The sequence below is a fragment of the Myotis lucifugus genome, unplaced genomic scaffold, assembly GCF_000147115.1.
Source record: "Myotis lucifugus unplaced genomic scaffold, Myoluc2.0 scaffold_62, whole genome shotgun sequence".
NCBI lineage: Eukaryota > Metazoa > Chordata > Mammalia > Chiroptera > Vespertilionidae > Myotis > Myotis lucifugus.
In genome coordinates this window covers 3,341,513-3,361,805 of record NW_005871110.1, presented here as the reverse complement: position 1 = coordinate 3,361,805, position 20,293 = coordinate 3,341,513, and the positions used below count along the sequence as shown (strand labels likewise).

The 20,293-nt window shown below is 42.3% G+C and overlaps 1 pseudogene; it reads right to left on the bottom strand.

Annotated features, from left to right (window-relative positions):
• Positions 1 to 14,541: 14,541 nt before the first annotated feature.
• On the bottom strand, positions 14,542 to 19,892 carry LOC102432539 (annotated as a pseudogene).
• Between the last annotated feature and the right edge of the window lie 401 nt (positions 19,893 to 20,293).

The window sequence follows — 20,293 nt, the reverse complement described above, 5'->3', positions numbered from 1 at the left end:
TGCTCATTTCAACAGCTACAATAGCAGCACCATCACCTCCAAGAACTCTCCCTTCCTCCCTTCTATCAAAGCTTTAAGACAGTCTCTCATGTTAGTCATGTCATCTCCTTGTGAAATCACAACCATGTTGCTTCTCCTGGCAAATTGTATATGAAGGCACCTCCATAAAAGTGAAAATAACCATCATATTTGAGCACTTATGGCGTTTCATGCACTGTGCTAAACACTTTGCATAGATTTTTCTCACTGTACCCTCATTACCACCCTGAAAAATAGGCATTATTTTCCCTGTTTTACAGACGAAAAAACTGAAATTTGGAGAGTTTATGCAGTATATCCAGTATACATAGTGGACAAGAGACAGACACAGGGTTCCCACCCAGATCAGTCTAATTCCTGCCTCTATTTTTATTTCCTTTCAGTTTATATAACCATAGAATTACTCAATAAATAATTGTGCCATAGTTGTGCCAGGAGCTATGCCAGGCCTGTGGGACACAGAATTAGGCAAAACAAAAATACCCTTGCCTTCATGGGGTTTACCATCCAGAAGAGGGTAGAGATGTCAAATAGAGGGGTGAGCATAAGTAGGTTTACAGTTGTTCGCATGGAAAATAATACAATAATTAATAAATATAATACAAGAACAAACTGTTTCACATACTCACAACTGTGAACCTACTTTGCCCACCCCAAGTATTATCACACAGTCGTGTAATTACACACTGTGAACAGTGCCATGGAGGAAAGCTGCACAGTGCTGTGAGTGAGCGTACAACCTGAGAAACGGGGGGGGGAGGGGGGGGGGCGCGCGTGGGAGGGAGATGGCTTCCCTGAGGCAGTAACAGTTGGATTCTGTGGAAAGCTTTGTCCTCCATGGCAGAATTCTAGAAGTCAGGAGCAGTGGGGAAATAATATTTTTGAGAAAGAGGCTTACCTCGCTGAGGCGTGCCTCAGCAGTGATGCTGGGCAGGTGGGCACCCAGTTCACCACCCAGCCCTCTCAGTCTTTCTTTGGCCCCAACTTGCCTGCCTCTGGGGTGTCTCCTGCATTTGTCCTTACTCCCCTTCAAACCACGTGTGTGGCTATTCCTTCAGCTTACCAGAGCAAATCGGAACCAAATTCTCAATGACCCACAGCCACCGAAAAACGCTCCCACTGAAGCCAACACTCATTCAGGAGGGAGAATGTGGCCCAAATGATTGAGAAACATGTTACACTCTATTTGGCAGGTTTGATTCCAAAAGATTTAAAGAATATTACTCCTGGGATTTAAAAACAAGCCTGTTGTTATGCAGACACCACATTACTGCAATATTAGAGCCGCTCTGAGCTGAAAGCAGAGAAAGGCGCAGCTTCAGCCGGATGAGCCTTGGTTTGGCTGCCACCTGCAGGTCTGCTCCAGGGAGTGCACAGCAACTCATCACCACCTCCCACAGAGCCCCAGGCCCCAGGGGGAATGGAGAGCAGGTTTCAATTCCCACAGGCACCTGTAAAGAGGTGGTGTCAGCCCTGGACTGAGGGGGCTGTTCCCTCTGGGAGGTGATTGGGCAGCTGGGACTGGGGTCTGCTTTTTTTGAGAAGTCGAACTCCCTGTTTTAGAGATAGAGACAGTACGGTGATTGAATGACAGGAGAACACCGGAACGTGGTGTTTTTACTCATCCTGGAGACCTGCTTACACGCCTCCTCTGAAATGAACACTCCAGCCTACCCTCAGGATCAAATCCACACCTCCCTTGACCTGACTCTGGCTGGGGACGAACCGCCTCTCACACTCTGTTCCAGCCTCACTGTGAATCATATAACCTTCCCGCCCACTTCTCTCTCACTCACCCTCCAGCTTTCCCACATGATGTTCCCAGGGCCTGAAATGGCCTGTAATATCCGCACTGACTCACTCTTAGCCAACATAGACCTCAGCATAAAGGTTATGTCCCCTGGAAAGTCTCCAACCCTCCTTGCCCCTCCCACATCTTTCTCTCCCACATGCCCGCCCCGCCCCCCGTGTCTATTCCTGTTAACTTAGGACATAGCACACGCATACTCGAGAAAGGAGAGACACAGATCAATGAAACAGAAGACAAACCCAGAAATGGACTCACATAAACATGGCCAATTGATTTTAACAGAAAGACAAAAGCAATTTAATGAAGAAAGCATAGCCTTTCAATAAATGGCGCTGAAACAATTGAACATCCATATGCAAAAAAGAAAAGAGCTTCATTCCTTACATTGAACTATATACAAAAATTAATTAATTCAAAATGGATACTAGACCTAAATATAAAACCTAAAACTAGAAAACTTCTGAAAGAAAATATAGGAGAAAATCTTCATAACCTTAAGTCAGACAAAGGGTTCTGAGATATGACACCAAAAGTGCAATCAATAAAAGAAAAAAGTTAACAAATTAGACTCAAAATTTACAATTTTTACTCTGAGAAAGCTGCAACTAGGAAAAGAAAAGGCAAGTCATAGACTGGGAGAAAATTATTGTAAATTACATATCAGACAAAGGACTTTTATCCAGAATATGTAGAGAATTCTCAAAACTCAACAACAAACAATCAAGCAAACACATTTTTTAAAAAGGGACAAATGATTTCAACAGACACTTCACCAAGCTGATGGCAAATAAGTCCATGAAAAATGTTAACATAATTAGTCATTAGGAAAATGCAAATTAAAATCACAATGAAATACCACTATACGACTAACAGAATGTATAAATTTTAAAAATAAATAAAAAGCCAACAATGGCAAGGACATGGCATAACTGGAACTCTCACAGGTTGCTGGTAGGAATGCAGTGTGGTAGAGCCACTACAAAACAATTTGTTTCCATCTTAGTTTTATTTTCTCTTTAAATATATATGTGAAGTGAAATACATACCTACTATACAACCCAGCAATCCTACTCCTAGATAATTATCCAAAAAAAATGAAAACCTACATTCACAGTATACAAATGTGTACAGCGATTTTATGCATAATCACCAAAAGTTGGAAATGACTGGAATGTCCCACAACTTGGGAATGGATACACAGACTGTAGTACATCCATTCAACGGACCACAACTCCGCAATAAAAGGGAACAACCAATACATGGGGCCATATGGATGAATCTCAAATGCGTTATGCGAGTGAAAGTGGCCAGACACGAGTCTACAATCTGTATGGTCCCATTTATATGGCATTCTGGAAAACACAATCTACAGGGTCAGAGAACAGAACAGTGGCATCCAGGGGCTGGGGATGCGAGAGTGCTTGACTACAAAGATGCAGGAGGGAATGTTTTTAGAGGCGTGATCGTGGTGGTGGTTACATGACTCTATGAATTTGCCAAAACTCACAAAATTGTACACCAATAAGAGTGGATTTCATTGTATGTGAATTAAATAAGAAATTTAAAAATAGAAAAATATTGATCACACTCAGAGCAGCCACTGGTACATAAGGCACCTTGCCAGGTTTTGCAAAAAGGCACCCCCTCTAGTGACAAAAGTCCCTGCAATGTTCTCATTTCAGGACACCCCTTGAGGACAGTTTAGAGGCTGGATTTCAGTCTCCCTCGCCTCCATTTTATCCCCTTAGGACACACTTACTACACAAACTGCTTAGTCTTCCCCAGTCACTACACCTGGATTATAATTGGCTACTTGTTTCCTCTTTTTCTGTGGGTTCCTCAAAGAGCTTTACTAATCCATCACCAGGGTCCAAGCAAGCTGCTCAGCTGCTGGCACCACAATGATTGTTGAGTAGATGAACGCGTGGTACCCCTCCCTGAAGCCTATCTCTGCACAGCCCCTCAGGGAGCTCTTTTCTCCTGTGAAGTTCTAGGGGACCCACCTGTGCCTCTCTTTGTCACCGTTAACAATAGAAGCAATGACTCTCTACTGACATTGCCAAGGACAGGCAGGTTTCTTCCCAGGTGGACTGTAAGACCTTTTTTCTTTTTTTAATATATTTTTATTGATTTTAGAGAGGAAGGGAGAGGGAGAGAGAGAGAGAAACATCAATAATGAGAGAGAATCATCGATGGGCTGCCTCCCATCGATGATTAGTTGATAGGTTGAAGAAACAAATTTTTCTTAAAAGTATGTAGAGAGGAAAAATCAAGCTAAGACGCAAAAACCATTTAGATAAAACCAATTCGATAAAAACATTTAGACAATCAACTCCTTTTTATGATTAACAAGGTTTTAATTTTCTTTCTTTGCTAATGTGGGTATGTGTTTCTCATAAAGAATACAGCCTGACTGGCGTGGCTCAGTGGTTGAGCAGCGACCTATGAACCAGGCCGTCAGAGTTTGATTCCCGGTCAGGGTTGCGGGCTCGATCCCCAGTGTGGGGTGTGCAGGAGGCAGTCGATCAATGATTCTCTCTCATCATTGATGGTTCTATCTCTTTCACTCTCCCTTCCTCTCTGAAATTAATAAAAAATATATTTAAAAAAGAATACAAGTGAACCAAAAGATTAATGTTAAGCAGAAAAATGTAGAAGTGATAAAAATGGATGTTCAGAATGTTTTCCTCTATATTTCCATAAACAAGGCTTCTGTATTCTGTATATTCTTACAGTGCTTGAGAGAAGCATGGCATATGGAAGAGAGCTGTTGTGTGGAGGCACAGCTCACTTCCAATTTATTCTTAAGGTTACGCATCTCGTAAATGGGGGTAAACTATAACACCACGCTTCCAGCTTCCAGTGGGAGCAACACATGCAAAGCACTTAAGGGCCCTTGGAGGAAAGGGGAAATAGCTATTGACAGCACCTTTAGGATAGATGTCGATAACACAGTAAGAGCTCTCTGAGCATTCCATGGGGGAGGAATGTGGCTGCAGTGTCAGTCACCCCACTGACCCCAGGAGTGAGCCATCCCATCCACTACACGCCCTGCTGCAACCAAGGTGTCCTGAGTAGTAATGTTATTGAATACATTCAGTTGAATAAGGTACCAATAGCGTTAACATTAGCCATATAAACAGGCGAAGGGCTAGAAGCAGGTGACTGACCTCAGGATTTCATTCAAGATGTACAGGGCCTGCGTCCCAGCCTGCAAATCTCTCTCCCACAGTCCTAGCCAGTGAGCACAAATGCTGTCATTCCTTCAGGTCTGACAGTTCTAGGGTTTCCAAAAATCCCCTTTACATTTCATTTACCTCCTTACAGCCTGAATCACGTCTGCTCTGACAGGACAGGCACAGAGGAGCCTGTCATTCAGAGTTCCAGCAAAGGCCATGCCCCGTCTCTATGTCTCTGTGTCTGCCTACGGGAGCAGTCACGCTGACGCTTCCACACTCTGACCGGTCCAGCTAATGAGCACAGGAGGAGGAGTGTGCCTCAGAGAGTGGCTCAGAGCAGGCCAGAGTAAGTCAGACCAGGGCTCTGCCACTGACTTTCTCTGAGACCTTCAGGAAGTTACTTAACCACCCTGAGCCCCAGTTTCCTCGTCTGTAGAAGTTGTGTGAGACTAAATGGGAGAGTGCACATAAATGGCTCAAAATAGCTTTTTAAAAAAAAAATCAAACTAAAAACTCTTAATGCATTTGGTGGTGCATTATACCCTCCATTAAATCCAGTCCCAAGTCACAGGTGGTGCTGGACCCTGGCAGCACCGACAAGGACAATCCTCTTTTCTGGCTCCCACACATATCTTGTTTCTCTTGGGAACTCTTTTACCCTCTCCAGGGTGCCCTCATGCTCCTTGCAGACAGCCCGAGCCCCGTGGCCTGAGCCACACTCCCTACAGACACGGATCCCTGACCCCACCACAAGGCTCCATTTCAAGAGGCTTGAGGGTGCATTCAGACATGTCCTTGAGGCAGTACAGTGATCAAATCCCATAACTGACCAAAGCATTTCACCTATTTCAATAACAGAATAATCATAGAAACTACCTGGAAGGGTTGAATGAGATTTCTAAAGCACTTGGCCCATGAATATGCACACACACACACAAAAACAACTGAAAGGTTGGCTCGTGTTTGCATTAGCCTCCTTGGGGAATGAACGCCATGCTCCTGTAGGAAGGGTCAGAACTACTGAGAACTACTGAGCTCCTGGGAGAAGCAGGGAGGCCGTCCTGGGAGCTCTTTACGACCTGCATTTCCTGCCAACATATCCCGGCTCCAAGGACTCAAATGCAGCAGCTCCTTCCTCACTTAGACTGCGATATCCCAAACACTGGACTCTTGCCAGTGTTCCAAGGCCTTTCAAGAACTAAAAGGCAAGGAAGAGCTTTCTCAGAGGTCGATTGTGAAGAAATGCCTGTCATTTTTCTTTAGTAGGAAGCAATGTTAGGAGGGACTTAGAGCCAGGAGGGAGGCTCAGAAGATGGAGATTTATCGCCATCTACAGGACACAGTGCCACAGTGCATGGCAAGTGTGCCCAGCAGACCTCGGAAAGGAGCTCTTCCCTCCCAGACACCACAGCCTCCTGTGGGGCATGATGCCAGCGATTTAACAGCCTGCACGTGATCCAAGAGGAGAAGGGGTGCTATTTAGACAACTTCTGTTTAAAAAACTCAAAATACAATAACACTCTTTGCACCCACTATTTTAAAATGTTTGATTTTTTTGTTTTTGTTTTTTCTTAATGTCTTGGAGATTTTTCTCTATTAGAGAGTCTCACGGGTCCTTTTTCTAGAGGTGGTACAACCACAATCTTCCTGGTGTTGAAGGACCGTAATGACCCTGGGTTCTATGCTCACCATCACAGATGCCGTTCTACAGAGTGGTAGGGAGGCTGGCTCCCAATGCCCACTGAGTCAGGGGAGCATTGGCACCCCTGCATTTCTGTGTTGCAATTGCATAGGGTTCCACAGAATCAGAGAAGGCCTCGGGTCAGACATCAGAGTAATGACAGGGTAAGTCAGAGTTCACCAGAGAAGACCTCAGGGCCAACATCAGAGTAATGACAGGTGAGTCTGAGTTCACCAGAACCATCTGCCACAGCTATGGCTGGAGCCAGAGGTAGGCAGTGGGGAGGTGACATGACCACCAAAGGCCTCAGCCACACTCTCCACTCCTTTCTTATGTTACCCTCTGTGGGAGGAGCTCCGAAGCAGTGCCATTTATGTGGTTTTCAGGGAGTCTCTTAAGCTTTTCTTTATAGCTTTTCACACACACCAACCTCTAATTATTCACAGAATTTAGGCATGGGCCCAAAGTAGAGGATCAGAGGTATGAAGCCATACTGTTGTTAGAATTACCCAGACACACAGTGAGCCGAAGCCGTGTGTACCTGGCATTGTGGGCATGGCTGGTGCATCAGAACTTCTAGAGGAGCTTCCTGAAGGCACAGAGGGAAAGCCTCACTGGAATAACAGTCTCCTACAGAGTCCTCCAGACCCAACCATTTCCCCCATGTGCTCACACACATCTGAACACCTGTGTGCTAGTGGCTTTGTACATCTCTCCAAACCAGATTTCCATCCTGGGCTCCATCAATCTGCCTACTGGATGCCTCTACCTGGGTGCCTTCCAAGCAGCTCAAACTCACCACAAATAAACCTGAACTCATTATCTGCCCACCATAAATTCTCCTTCCATTCCTGGATCCCCATCCCCATGAATGACACTTCTATCTACCCAGCAGCCTGCAAGAGAAATATGAGAAGCAATCCAGCTTCAACCTCTTCCTTTGCCATCTATGTCCAATTAAATTGCCCAAATTCCTTTCCATTAATACTGAAATTTTTCTGAAGTGAATTTGCCTTAAATGTGTTTACCTGAAATCTATTTTGCCTAATAATCAATTTCCTAATGATTTTTGTCTAAAATTCTGAATAAGGGATTATAAATTAAGTTTCTTATAACCCATTTGCCCCAAAACACTTGGAACCTAATTTTGTATTTTACATAATTATGCATAAGTTTTACAGCATTTTATTACTATTTTTAAAATGAAGTCTTTATTGTTGAAAGTATTACATATGTCCCTTTTTCCCCCCCATTGACTCTTCTAGCCTGCCCCCATCCTCCACCCAGGCCTCACCACCCTACTGTCTGTGCCCATGGGTTATGCATATATGCATACAAGTTCTTTGGCTGATCTCTTCCCATGCACCCCTATTATGATTATTTTGTACGTTTGGGGGTACCTTTTTCAATTTCACATACCTTTGTACATTTCAAGTATTTTTTTTTGAAATATGCTAATTGTAGCACTTGTAAAATCTTCAGCATTTCAAAAAGAATTTATCAAATTCATCTAATTGGGGTTTTTTTCTTGCCTCTTTTTGTCTTGTTTTTCATGATGTAGTTTATGTAAGTATTTACCAAGTAGCATATCTGGTACCTGGCAGCAAGAACTAAGTGTGAAAAAAAAGTGTTTAGAAAAATATGTCACCATAAAGACTCGCACACAAATGTTCATAGCAGCATTATTCATTGTGCTCTCCAGTCCCAAACTGGAGAGAACCCAAACACCCCATAAATGACAAGTGGACTACAACTCAGCAATAAAAAGGAATGGAATGCTAACAGAAGCAATGACATGGGTGAATCTCAAAACCATGATGAGAAAGAGAAGTCAGACAAAAGACTTCATACTATGATTCTATTTATAGGAAATCCCTAATCCTGAAACTACAGTGACAGAAAGCAGATCAATGGTTGCCTGGGGCACTGGTTTAGGGAGGGATTGACTGCAAAGCATCACTATGAGGAGATTAAGATGCAGAAAGGTTAACTTACTTGTCCATTTCCACACAGTCAGACAATGAGCTCGATCCAAGTCCAGGTTCTATTTTAACAAATCATGTTGCATCTCTAATCACAAGTTTCATAGCATCTGGTTCACATCTTCCTAAGATACATTAAGTTGCTTGGATGTAGAACAGTGTTTCTCAACCACTTTTTTTTTCATTATTATCCATCTAAGGAGACTTTTTAGGTATTTTTCCTAATTGACCCCCTCTTGATATTGCATATCTGTTTATGTACTGTAGCCCTATGGAAGGGCAACATCTAAGTTTTCCCCTCACCAACCAGTCTTCACCCTCTTGGAGACAATAGCACCACTATTGAGAAGTTATAGTCTAGAAAACACCCTTTTGATACACAATTGTGAAACATCTTAGTGTCATAATTAGCACATTCACATATGACATGTTTGTATTATAGCAACCTGTGGCCAAATGCATCTATTTGGTGCTGATTTTTTTCATCTTAATCACAGAGAGGCAGCTTCAGAATCTTCCCTCCCCCAGGAGTACACGTATTTCAAACATGTGATCCATATGTTTGAAACATGTAGTGCCTATGCCCTTCAGATTAGAATGAATTGTTTTACACCATAAAATTCTGGAGATGCTTTTGAGTCAAAGAGTCTGGTGATTAACATCATTTGTGTCCCCTCAGGACTTTCCTCATTCTCCCCTTTCTAGGGAAGGCAGCAACCTCATTGCTATCTTCAGGGAGCTCTCTTCCCTGAGTCTATGTGCTTCCAATCACAGTGCCCTACCCTCCCCGCTTTCAGGGTCTCCGAGGCATGGGGCCTACACTGACTGGTCTCAAGTCTTTAAATCTATGGTTACAGTGATTGGCCCAAGAGGTAGTAACACGATAACAGCTAGGCAAATCAGAATCCTTACCTGGGTTCTAAAATGTGATCACTGAAAGAATTCCCTATTTTATATCAAGAATGTTAAGGTTGTGCCCCCAAAAGGATCCTGACTAAAAATAAAGCCCTGTGAGGTCGGTAAATGGGGGATTGGAGAACATATGTAATAGTGTCAACAATAAATAAATAAAATAAAATAAAGCCCTGTGCAAAATTTTCATGGTGATCTATAGCGGTAAACCTATGACTAACACACACACACACACACACACACACACACACACACACAACCTCATTATGGGTGAATTGCTGAATAAAAGAACTTACACCAAAACATGTGACGTACTGAATTATCTACTTCCAACAAAGAGGACTAGTTAAGGAGGTAATAGTTAACCTAAAAGAACACACCTCTGTAATGGTGGGATTTCAAAGCCTGGATCATTTTGGTCAAGAAACTATGCTGAGGCAAAAAATTCTTGGTGCTTCCCAAATCATACCACATAAATAGTTATTAAGTTTATAAATTCAGCCCTGCTTTAAGCTCCTGGAAAAGGGACACTGTCTAAATATAAAACAAATCATTAATCTGAAATTCAAGGGAGGATTTTTACATAATTCTTTACATAATTTACTCCTTTCCATCATCTATATGTCAAGAGCCACAGCTACTCATTTCACACATTCTATTTAGAGGAACTGTTTAGTAAGTCTTTCTGCTCTTTTTAGACCAGGAGTCCCTGGTAGAGAATAGAATATGTTGGAGGAGACTTTAGATACTTTGTCTAAACTAATGTTTAAAACCATTTATTGTCCTCCTGAAAAATGATAAAATTCCCACTGCCCCACACACATGGAATTTAATTTTCTATGAATAGATATAAGTGCCCAGATTCTAAAAGAAGCTAGAGTGGGCTGTATTGGTCATAGAGCCTTATGTTTAACACATGTCACCCACACATGCCTACACACACACACACACACACACACACACACACACACACAAAACCTGTTGTTGCCATAATAGACCAAGACTACATACCCTCATCCCAGCTAAAAGACAGAACAGTGCAGGGAACACAGTCAGCTGATTGGCTGGGAAACCCTAGTGACTGCTTATATTTATGGCACAGGTGATAACGACCAATAGGTAATTGACTTAAAGGGCCAGTCACCTACTACTATCTCATAGCTTCATGCAACGTATAAGTGAATGGCTACTACTTACTGAGTCCATGCCAAAATTTGCACTAATTATTTCACATGCATTACCCCCACTTAATCTGCACCACAACCAGGAGGTTGGTACTAGCATCCCTTTCTTACAAATGAAAATTCCATCTTCCCCCAAACAAAGTTTCTTCACTATAGTCTGGAAGTCCTATGAAGGCATCTCAAGTGTCCTGTCTTAACCAGTCCTGTGGGCTATCCCATGGAGTTTGCTGTTTTCCTCCTTTTCTCTTTTAGCTCTTTGGCACTATTTCCTGCACTTCAAATAGTCACTGTTTGGGAATCTATAAACTATTCCAAATTTCCACAGCTTAAAGCATCTGGAATTTATTACTTCCCTTGAGTCCATGGGTTGGCCAATGATTCTTCTGCTTCACATGGTGTCATCTGAGACCTTGGGATGGCCCAGTCCAAAATGAACCCACTCATGGCTGGCAACTGGTGCTACCTCAGCCCTCCTCTCCCAGGGGCTGCCTGGGCTTTCTCACAGCACGGGCAGTGGATCCCAAGAATGTTCTAAGCAGTGAGGTGAAACACTGCAGATCTCCTGCATCCCAGCTCTGAAGTTACACAGCATCATTTCTACCACATTTCACTGGTCAAGAGAAGTCATGAGACCAAAGAGGAAATACGCCCCACTTCTTGGTGGGATGAGTGACAAGAAAAATTTGAAATTATCTTTAATTCCCTGCAGCCACCAAAGCTTGAAAATGGTGTCATTGCTGCAACAGAGGCCCAATATCATTTGGTCCAAAGCACACAGTGCCTTATGCTGACAGTGCTAATGTTTGCACTGAAATTGCCATCTCCCATTGCTGCCAATACCAACAGGAATTTTATTCACAGCCCCCAATAGCAGCCACCTCAGGCCTCAGGTTTGCCCAAAGGCAGTGGGCCAGGGTGCTATGTAGCACTGCATCAGGTCTGCAGGATTAACATAGTGCTATACTGAGAATCAGCCCTCTCTTCTGCTCCTGGACACTGCCCTTGACCCAAACCTGGCCACCTCATTTCTAACTCCTTTTGGAATCAGTTCTAACTCCGAATCTCATGCAACTGATTCCCACAGGTCTCCCACCTTATCTTCTAGAAATGATTGAGTTGTAGCATGTGCTGCATCTAAGTTAGAACTCCTACTACATACAGAGGTAGAGGGGGGTCAGTGACATGAAATTATACTAAAATGTAAATGATGATTCAAAATCCTTCCTGAGAGCAATGAACACCTGGGATCTTTAATTGAAATATGAAGTGTTTGAGTAAGATCTACAATGAGATAGGGAGATAGGTGTGAGAGAAACATGGTGAATCATACTTTATAGGTAGTAAAAAAGATCCACAGAGAAACTGAGTAATTTATGGAATATTATAGAGAGTCTGAAAAGCTACCAACACATTTATATTTACAAATGGGACCAAAAAGGAAAGACCAGGGAAGGGAGAGCACATTCTACAGGCCAGGCCTTGACATTGCCAAATGTTTGCAACACGTTACCTAATGTAAGCCTCACAACAAACCTACAAGGTAAGTGATAATGCTCCCATTTTACAGATGAGCTCATTTAGACTTAAGAAGTCAGTTGGCCACAGTTGTACATATATTGGATGCTGAGCCAGGATTCCCACCCAGCCCCTTACCACAGTGTTATGCTGCCTGTTTAGGATGCCATAAACACTTTGCATCCCCACAACCTGGCCTCCTGACTTTCGCCAAGTCCATGCTGACTCAATATTTGCTGATGATGAAAGAATTTCCCCATTATCCCTTGACAACAGTTTAACACAGTCTCATCAAGCTCCTCCACAGGAACAGCCAGTGCCAACAGTGAACCTCTCTAGCTTTTAAAAGGCTTTTTTTCATTGAGAACAATGGAATTTTGCTGGGTTTGGGGGCTTGTTTGTTTTTTTCTCAGTTGGAAACCTTAATAACTGAAGCTAAAGAGATATCATACTAACTGACAAAATTCTGGCTCCCAACAGTGGTAAACACACACGATATTCTTAGCTTGGAAGTCACCGTCAATTTACCTCTCCATTTGTCAGCCACAATCATGAACCCACAGAGTAAAATGGTTTTCTGAAGAAGTCAGATTTTCCCCTTGCTCACAGAAATGATCAAAGCCAAGTAAACAACACTCATGTCAAACTCCAGACAGAACTTGCTTCACAGCTCACCCTGAACTCATGCTTCACATTGTCTCCAGTACCTAAGTGGTCTAAGACTTCCTCATTCTTTTTTTTTTTAAATATATTTTATTGATTTTTCACAGAGAGGAAGGGAAAGAGATAGAGAGTTAGAAACATTGATGAGAGAGAAACATTGATCAGCTGCCTCCTGCACATCTCCTACTGGGGATGTGCCCGCAACCCAGGTACATGCCCTTGACCGGAATCGAACCTGGGATCTTTCAGTCCGCAGGCCGACGCTCTATCCACTGAGCCAAACCGGTTTTGGCAACTTCCTCATTCTTGTAACAGGCACAGAGAGTAAAGAATTTTGTAGGGAAACATTATGTGTCTTCTGAATGACTATAATTTGCCCACAAATATTTTTAATTCTTTCCTAATCCTTGAAGTATGAAGTCGTTGAGTGAAAACTACAATGAGATGTGTGTGAGAGAAACATAATGAAACATAATTTACAGGTAGCAAAACAAAAGATCCACAGATATGGAGTGATGTATGTAATATTGGAGAGTATGAAATTTGAACTCAAAGCTGTCAACACCCAGCTTTGTGATTACTTCCTTGAAAATTATGCTTCTCACCAACCAACATCCTACTAGGATCCTAAATTCAGTCTTGCCAGGATGTCTGAATAGACTGAACCATCTATATCCATTCCGAAGTTTAAGTGTGGGTGTTTTGCTGTGAGACTATTAACCCTGAAATGATTCATCTACTCTCTATCAAATGTAGTACCAATTTCTGTCTTGTTTCCAGCTTTAATCCATCACTACTGTCATCCAAAGCATTTTTTAAAGAGCACTCACTTCAAGCACATGTTGAGGAGAGTTTCACTAACCAATATAAGCTTTTATCTAGTATTTTAGATAATCTTGCAAATATAGACCAGAAAACCATTTAGTTGTAAGTAGAGACAGATTCTAATCTTAATTCCATCAAGATTAAGGCAAAAAAGCTAGCTATTTTGATCTGTCAATGAGCTATTTTGCTTGAAAATTCTACAGGATTAAGCTGTCTCACTAGAAGGCCGGAGTGGATGGATGAACTTCCTGAGAACTTTTTCAGGTGATGTAGACTCGACTAAAATTTCACCATTATCAGCAAACTGCATGTAAAAAAAAAATCTATGCAACCATGTGACATGTGATTTATTTTCTCTTTTCCAGAAGCACACCAAATACAGAGAGATAAGTGTCCCTATATTTTTTTTCAGACACTATAGAGGTGTCACTCAAGATAACGACCTGACCTCCCTAATGTCCACATGCCAATCAGGATCATGTGCTCTCCCAGCAGCTATCAATGTGAGAAAACCCACTCCCCTGCTTTCACTTAACACACTAGATTAGAGATATTCAACACATAAACTATTAAAATTGTGCTCACACCAATATTATATTTTGGGGGGATCTGACAAAAAATAGGTATAGTTTTGGTTCATTCATACTGGACAACTATTGTTGTGTTGTGTTGACTATTGTCATTTTTTTATTTGACAATCTAAGGGGGAAAGAGGTCAATGCCCTGGCTAAATAGTTAGGTATTGCATGTTTTAAAAATTCCTGCAGTACACCAGGAATTCTCTCCCCTTCTCACTAGGGCTGTCTAGGGAGCTCTTACTCTCCTTGGAGGCCATATGTACCATAGGTCCACCACCCTATTACTGTAGTCAAATTCATTGTCATATCAGAAAATTAGTTTGACACAGTGGTCGTTGAGGGCAACGCCAACCACAGCACTGAAGGTAGAGGAGTGGGTGTCACTGTTAAAGTCACAGGAGACAGCTTGATACTCAGTATAGCTCATGATGCTGCCTGACGCCTGCTTCACCACCTTCTTGATGTCATTATATTTTGCAGCTTTCTCCAGGCGGCAGGTCAGGTCCACAACTGAAATGTTGGGGGTGGGGGCATGCAAGGCCATGCCAGTGAACTTCCCATTCAGCTCAGGGCTGACCTTGCCCACAGCCTTGGCAGTGCCAATAGACACATGGACAATGTTCTGGGCATACCCTCAGCCATCAAACCACAGCTTATCAGAGGGGCAGGCCATCCACGGTCTTCTGGGTGGCAATGATGGCATGGACTGTGGTCATGAGTCCCTTCACATTGCCAAAGTTGTCATGGATGACCTTGGCCAGAGGGGCCAAGCAGTTGGTGTTACAGAGGGCATCGCTGACAATCTTGAGGGAGTTGTCAAATGCGTCATTAACCAGCAACTTTTATTCTAAAATATCAATGTTATTCTGATTGAATTGATTATGATGGAGTCCAGGCAATTTTATTTTGTTTTAGGTTTCCCTAGGTAATTCTAATGTGTACCCAGGTTCAGAACCACTGATATACGTCTAATAGGATGTCAATGGTTCTCAAATTTTAGCATACATCAAAATCACAAGAATTACCCAGAGCTTCTGATTCTCTATGTGTGGGTTGGTTCTGAGAATCTGCATTTCTAATAAGTTTTCAGGTGATACTAATGCTGCTGGGATGACACTTTAAAAACCACTACTTTATGGAAAGAGGAGTATGGCGAAACTAGCTAGATGTTCACTACACCTGTTCTCTTTTCCTGGATACACAGCTAACGTACATTTCCCAGCTTCCTTTGCATCTAGATGGCACCACAAGGCTATCTTACCAATGTCATATGAGTGGAAGTGATTTGTCAATTTGGGTGTAAGAGACTTGAGAGCAAGTGTGCCTTTTCTATACTGTCTCTCTGTTTCCTTGTGTGCTGGTTAGATGCAGAGGAGCCAGTCTCTGAGGGCCTATAAGATGGTGAAAACACATAGTCTCTAAATGATTGCATAGAACACACCAACCCCATTCCAAAAGACCAAAATAGACCATGATGTGAGTAAATAATAAACTCCTAGGTTTCTTATATGCCACTAAGATTCAAGGGTTGTGTTTTGTTTTGTTTTTCAGCAATTAGCCTGTCCAGATAAAATACTACACTTAATACAATTGTGACCTTGTAGGCACGCCGTGTGACATCTCTAAGCCTCGGCTTCATCATCTAAAAATGGGAAATTGGCTAAAATGAGCTCCAAGATCTCTTCCATGTCCAATATTTTATGGTTCTATGATAATATGAATAATTCCTAAGTTAGGTAAAACAATGCTAAATACAAAGAGAAATAAGATGCTCTGTTTTATTCAGAATTGTTTAGAGCAAGGCTGGATACAGAAGAGCACAGCCCTGATCCTTACACCTAAAGGTGAATCTGGGGAAACAAAATTAAAGTACATGATGCCACAGTGAGCAAAACAAGGCAGACTATAAGTCTACTTTCTGCCTGAAGTCAGGATCTGATAAGAGCAGATGCCACTAATCCTTGACATGCCCTAATGACAACTCAATTCCTCTGGAAATAGAATAAACCAGTGGTCGGCAAACTGCAGCCCCTTGAGTGTGGCTCTTCCACAAAATACCACGTGTGGGCGCGCACGTACAGTGCAATTGAAACTTCGTGGCCACACTCAAGGGGCCAAAGAGCCGCATGTGGCTCGAGAGCCGCAGTTTGCCAACCACCGGAATAAACAATGGAAGCATTAAACCATTGGACTCAGCCGAAACCGGTTTGGCTCAGTGGATAGAGCATTGGCCTGCGGACTGAAAGGTCCCAGGTTTGATTCCAGTCAAGGGCATGTACCTGGGTTGCGGGCACATCCCCACTAGGAGATGTGCAGGAGGTGGCTGATCGATGTTTCTTTCTCATCGATGTTTCTGACTCTCTATCTCTCTCTCTTCCATTCTGTAAAAAAATCAATAAAATATATTTTTTTTAAAAAAGTCTTCTACAACAAATATCTTTATCAGTCTCTGGATAAGCCAGAAGGAAGACATTATTTAAAAAAAAAAACCATTGGACTTAAAACTGACCAACAAATATGAAACAGATAATGAGAGCTACTCTGGACTTTCTTCCAAGTGATAAGAAGCGGTTCAGGAAGTAAGTGTAATGTTGGGAGAAAGTAATCAAGTTCAAAATAAAGAGGGAAAATGGTGAGTGTAGAACCAGTGTCCTTATTCACTGAATCCTGAGTTTTTAAGTTAGCCCCATTTTTTATGAGAAAAATTTCCATTGGCTGCCCACAATAAGGTTTCCCAGACTTTTAAATGAATGCAATCACAGAAGTTCCTGCATATTTTTAAAGGAATTGGTAGATAGATGATAGATGGAATGATAGGTTATATGATATGATATCATATGATATACAAAAATGTTACTGTGCTTATATAAATATTCAAAGGTATTATCTATTACTAGGATAAATGCCATTTTAATAAATTTTCTTACCAAATCCTTCTCCTTGCCATTTTAGCATCTATTTTGTCATTTAAACCAAAAAAAATGGCTGAATATACAAGTAAATTGCTTCTGGAAATACCTGACAGAGCAAAACTGAAATTGACTTTTGAGATGGAAAGTAATAGCTAATTTTTTTTTCCTCAGAGCTATAGATCCTGTGGGAAAGTTAATCAGAATTGCAAAGAACAGTGATCATGGATAATTTACTGAAGCATTTCACAGCTTAGGCTGACAGCGCAGTATGAGAAAAGCAATTGATTTTAGTCTAACATACAAACACAAAAAGATAAAGAATTTTAGAATATATTTTTATCTAAAGAAAAAAAATTAAATATTCTCAGCAAACATTTGCTGAGTAGCTAGCTCTTGCCTTTAGGTTTTTCACACTCTCCCAGGACAGATAGGGTTGATTTAATGAACTACCCCAGCTGTCATCATTGCTCATGGGGGTAACTGGAATATGCACGTGCCTCCCACCATGCTCCCTTCAGATTTATTTACCACCCTGTAACAGGAATAATTTTCTAAAACATGTCACTTATCTGTTGAAAAGCTTTCAGTCGTTTTCCTGAGAACAGTGTCTGAAAAGCTTTACATGGCAGATAAAACCCTTCAACATCTGGCCCTTTTGACCCAATCCACCCTTTTTTCCACTGTGTGGCATATTGTATCTACTTCTTTCTGTTCCACAAACATGTTGTTTGTCAGTCCAGCCCTTCAGAGAAGCAGGTCCAAGAAGGGAGTAGATGCGCAAGAGGTTTATTGGGAGAAGTGCCTAAGAAGGACATGGCTGAGGAAGGAGGTGCAAGCAGGGAGACTTCAGACTACAGCACCGGTCTATGAAAGGATAGGGAGAGGATAAAGGAGGGTAGGAAGAATTCCAGACAGGGCAAATCTAAGAAAGCCTCAGCCAGTATGATGGGGAGTCCTCAAAGCAAAGTTGGCCATTACAGGAGTCTCACATCCCTCAGGGAGGAGCCTGCACCTGTAGTCCCACTGGGCTCAGTGGCTGGCTGGCATAAGCCCAGAGCATGTGTACAGCCAGCCTTGATGCAAACTCAGTTGTGAGCCCTGGCTGGGTTGGCTCCATGGTGGGAGTGATAGGCCGTGGACTAAAGGGTTCCAGGTTCGATTCCTGTCAAGGGCATGTACCTCGGTTGCAGGCTCGATCCCCAGCCCCAGTCGGGGTGGGTGCAGGAGGCAACCAATCAATGTGTCTCTCCCACATCTATGTTTCTCTTTCTCTCTCTCTCTCTCTCTCTCTCTCTCTCTCTCTCTCTCTCTCTTTCTCCCCCTCCCCTTACACTCTCTCTAAAAATCAATGGGAAAATATCCTTGGATGAGGATTAATAAAACAAACAAAAAAAGAAGGAAGGAAGGAAGGGAAGGAGGAAGGGAGGGAGGGATGGAGGGATGAAATGGAAGTAAGTAATCACCAAGACACTTAAAATATTAAGACTGAGTTGTGACTAGTGGTAGGCTCTCATAGAGTGTGACTTCCTATCTAGTCTTCTCTGACTTCCTTTAACAATGGCAGACACCAATACAGAATGAAAATAGGAAGGGGACAGGTCTGGAAATTTTTAAAACCTTAAATTCTGGAAAGTGAATTACAATTTTTTTTAATTTTTAAAAAAATCTTTATTGTTGAAAGTATTACATAGGTCCTCCCCCCACCACCACCACATTAATCTCTTCCAGCCTGCTCCTGTCCCCCTCCCCCCGACGCCAGGCCCTCACCACCCCATTGTCTGTGTCCACTGGTTATGCATGTATGCATACAAGTTCATTGGATGATCTCTTCCCACCCACCCTCCCTTGTCTTCCCTCTGAGATTCACTAGTCTGTTCATGCTTGTGAGTTACAATTTTAGAGGCAATGTATTTGCATTTCCAAGAATTCAGGTCACAATAAGGGAAAGAAGTTAATAAACCTTTTTGTTTTTTCCTTTACATAAGCATTCAGTAAATGAATGATTTTGGCCAGAGGAGTTTTTATTGCTTCCCATTCCCTCTGCTGAGAATTCCTTCATCAAAATAACCATCTACCATGAAATCATAATAGCTAGTGTCTAATCTTTTCAAAATTAGATTTATGGATCCTATCATGATCATTAGGGATATTACTTATCTAAGCAAAACAAGAAACAAATAGACCTCCCAGGCACATGTGACTCTGATAAGGTACAGAGCCTGTAATATCACAGTTGAGAAGCCATTACAAATACCAAGTTGCTTCCTGATTCACCGGTGTATACGTCATAACAGGAATCCCTCTGATTTTACTCTTAAAATTAATCGCCATAGTCCCCAATCCCAGTCCACATCTGCCTCATTGTGAGGAAAAGAAACGTACTTGCGGCACTCTTATGGGTAGAAGAGTTTCAGAAATAAATACAGAGATGAAGAAGCTCCAATCGCTCCATCCCTTTGCTATCATCCCTAGTTTCCCCTTTCCCATTTCAAGCCCCTCCAGACTATGCTTGCCCGCCTGCTTGCCTGGAAGGCAGACATTTCAAAGGAGACAGCCCCAGAAGCTCAAGTCAAAGCAAACTTAGGCATTAGAGATATTGATCATACCTGCATGATGAGAGAAACCCAAAGAAAAGCCTCCCTCATCCAGAAATTCTCTCACTGACATTTGTACTAAAGGCTGAAAATTCTATCCTCAAAATCTCCTTCTAAAGGAAGAAGGCATTATTGGGAACCTAAGTATTGGATGGCAATAGGACTCATCTGTGGCCACTTTCTCTTACCAACACTATACTTCCCTCCTGAGATATGTTCACTTGGCTTCAGATAAGGAACAGAGTTTATCTGGAACATCAAGTGAGGGGAAGATGGTCATTACTATGTCAATCTCGATTGGACAACAGAGCTTCCCGCCTGAGAAGTAGGTATCATTATCCCATTTACAGAGATGAAGAAGCAGAGCCAACAAGCCAGTGTTAGAAATACCCCATCCTCATGCCCCCCCACCCCAAATG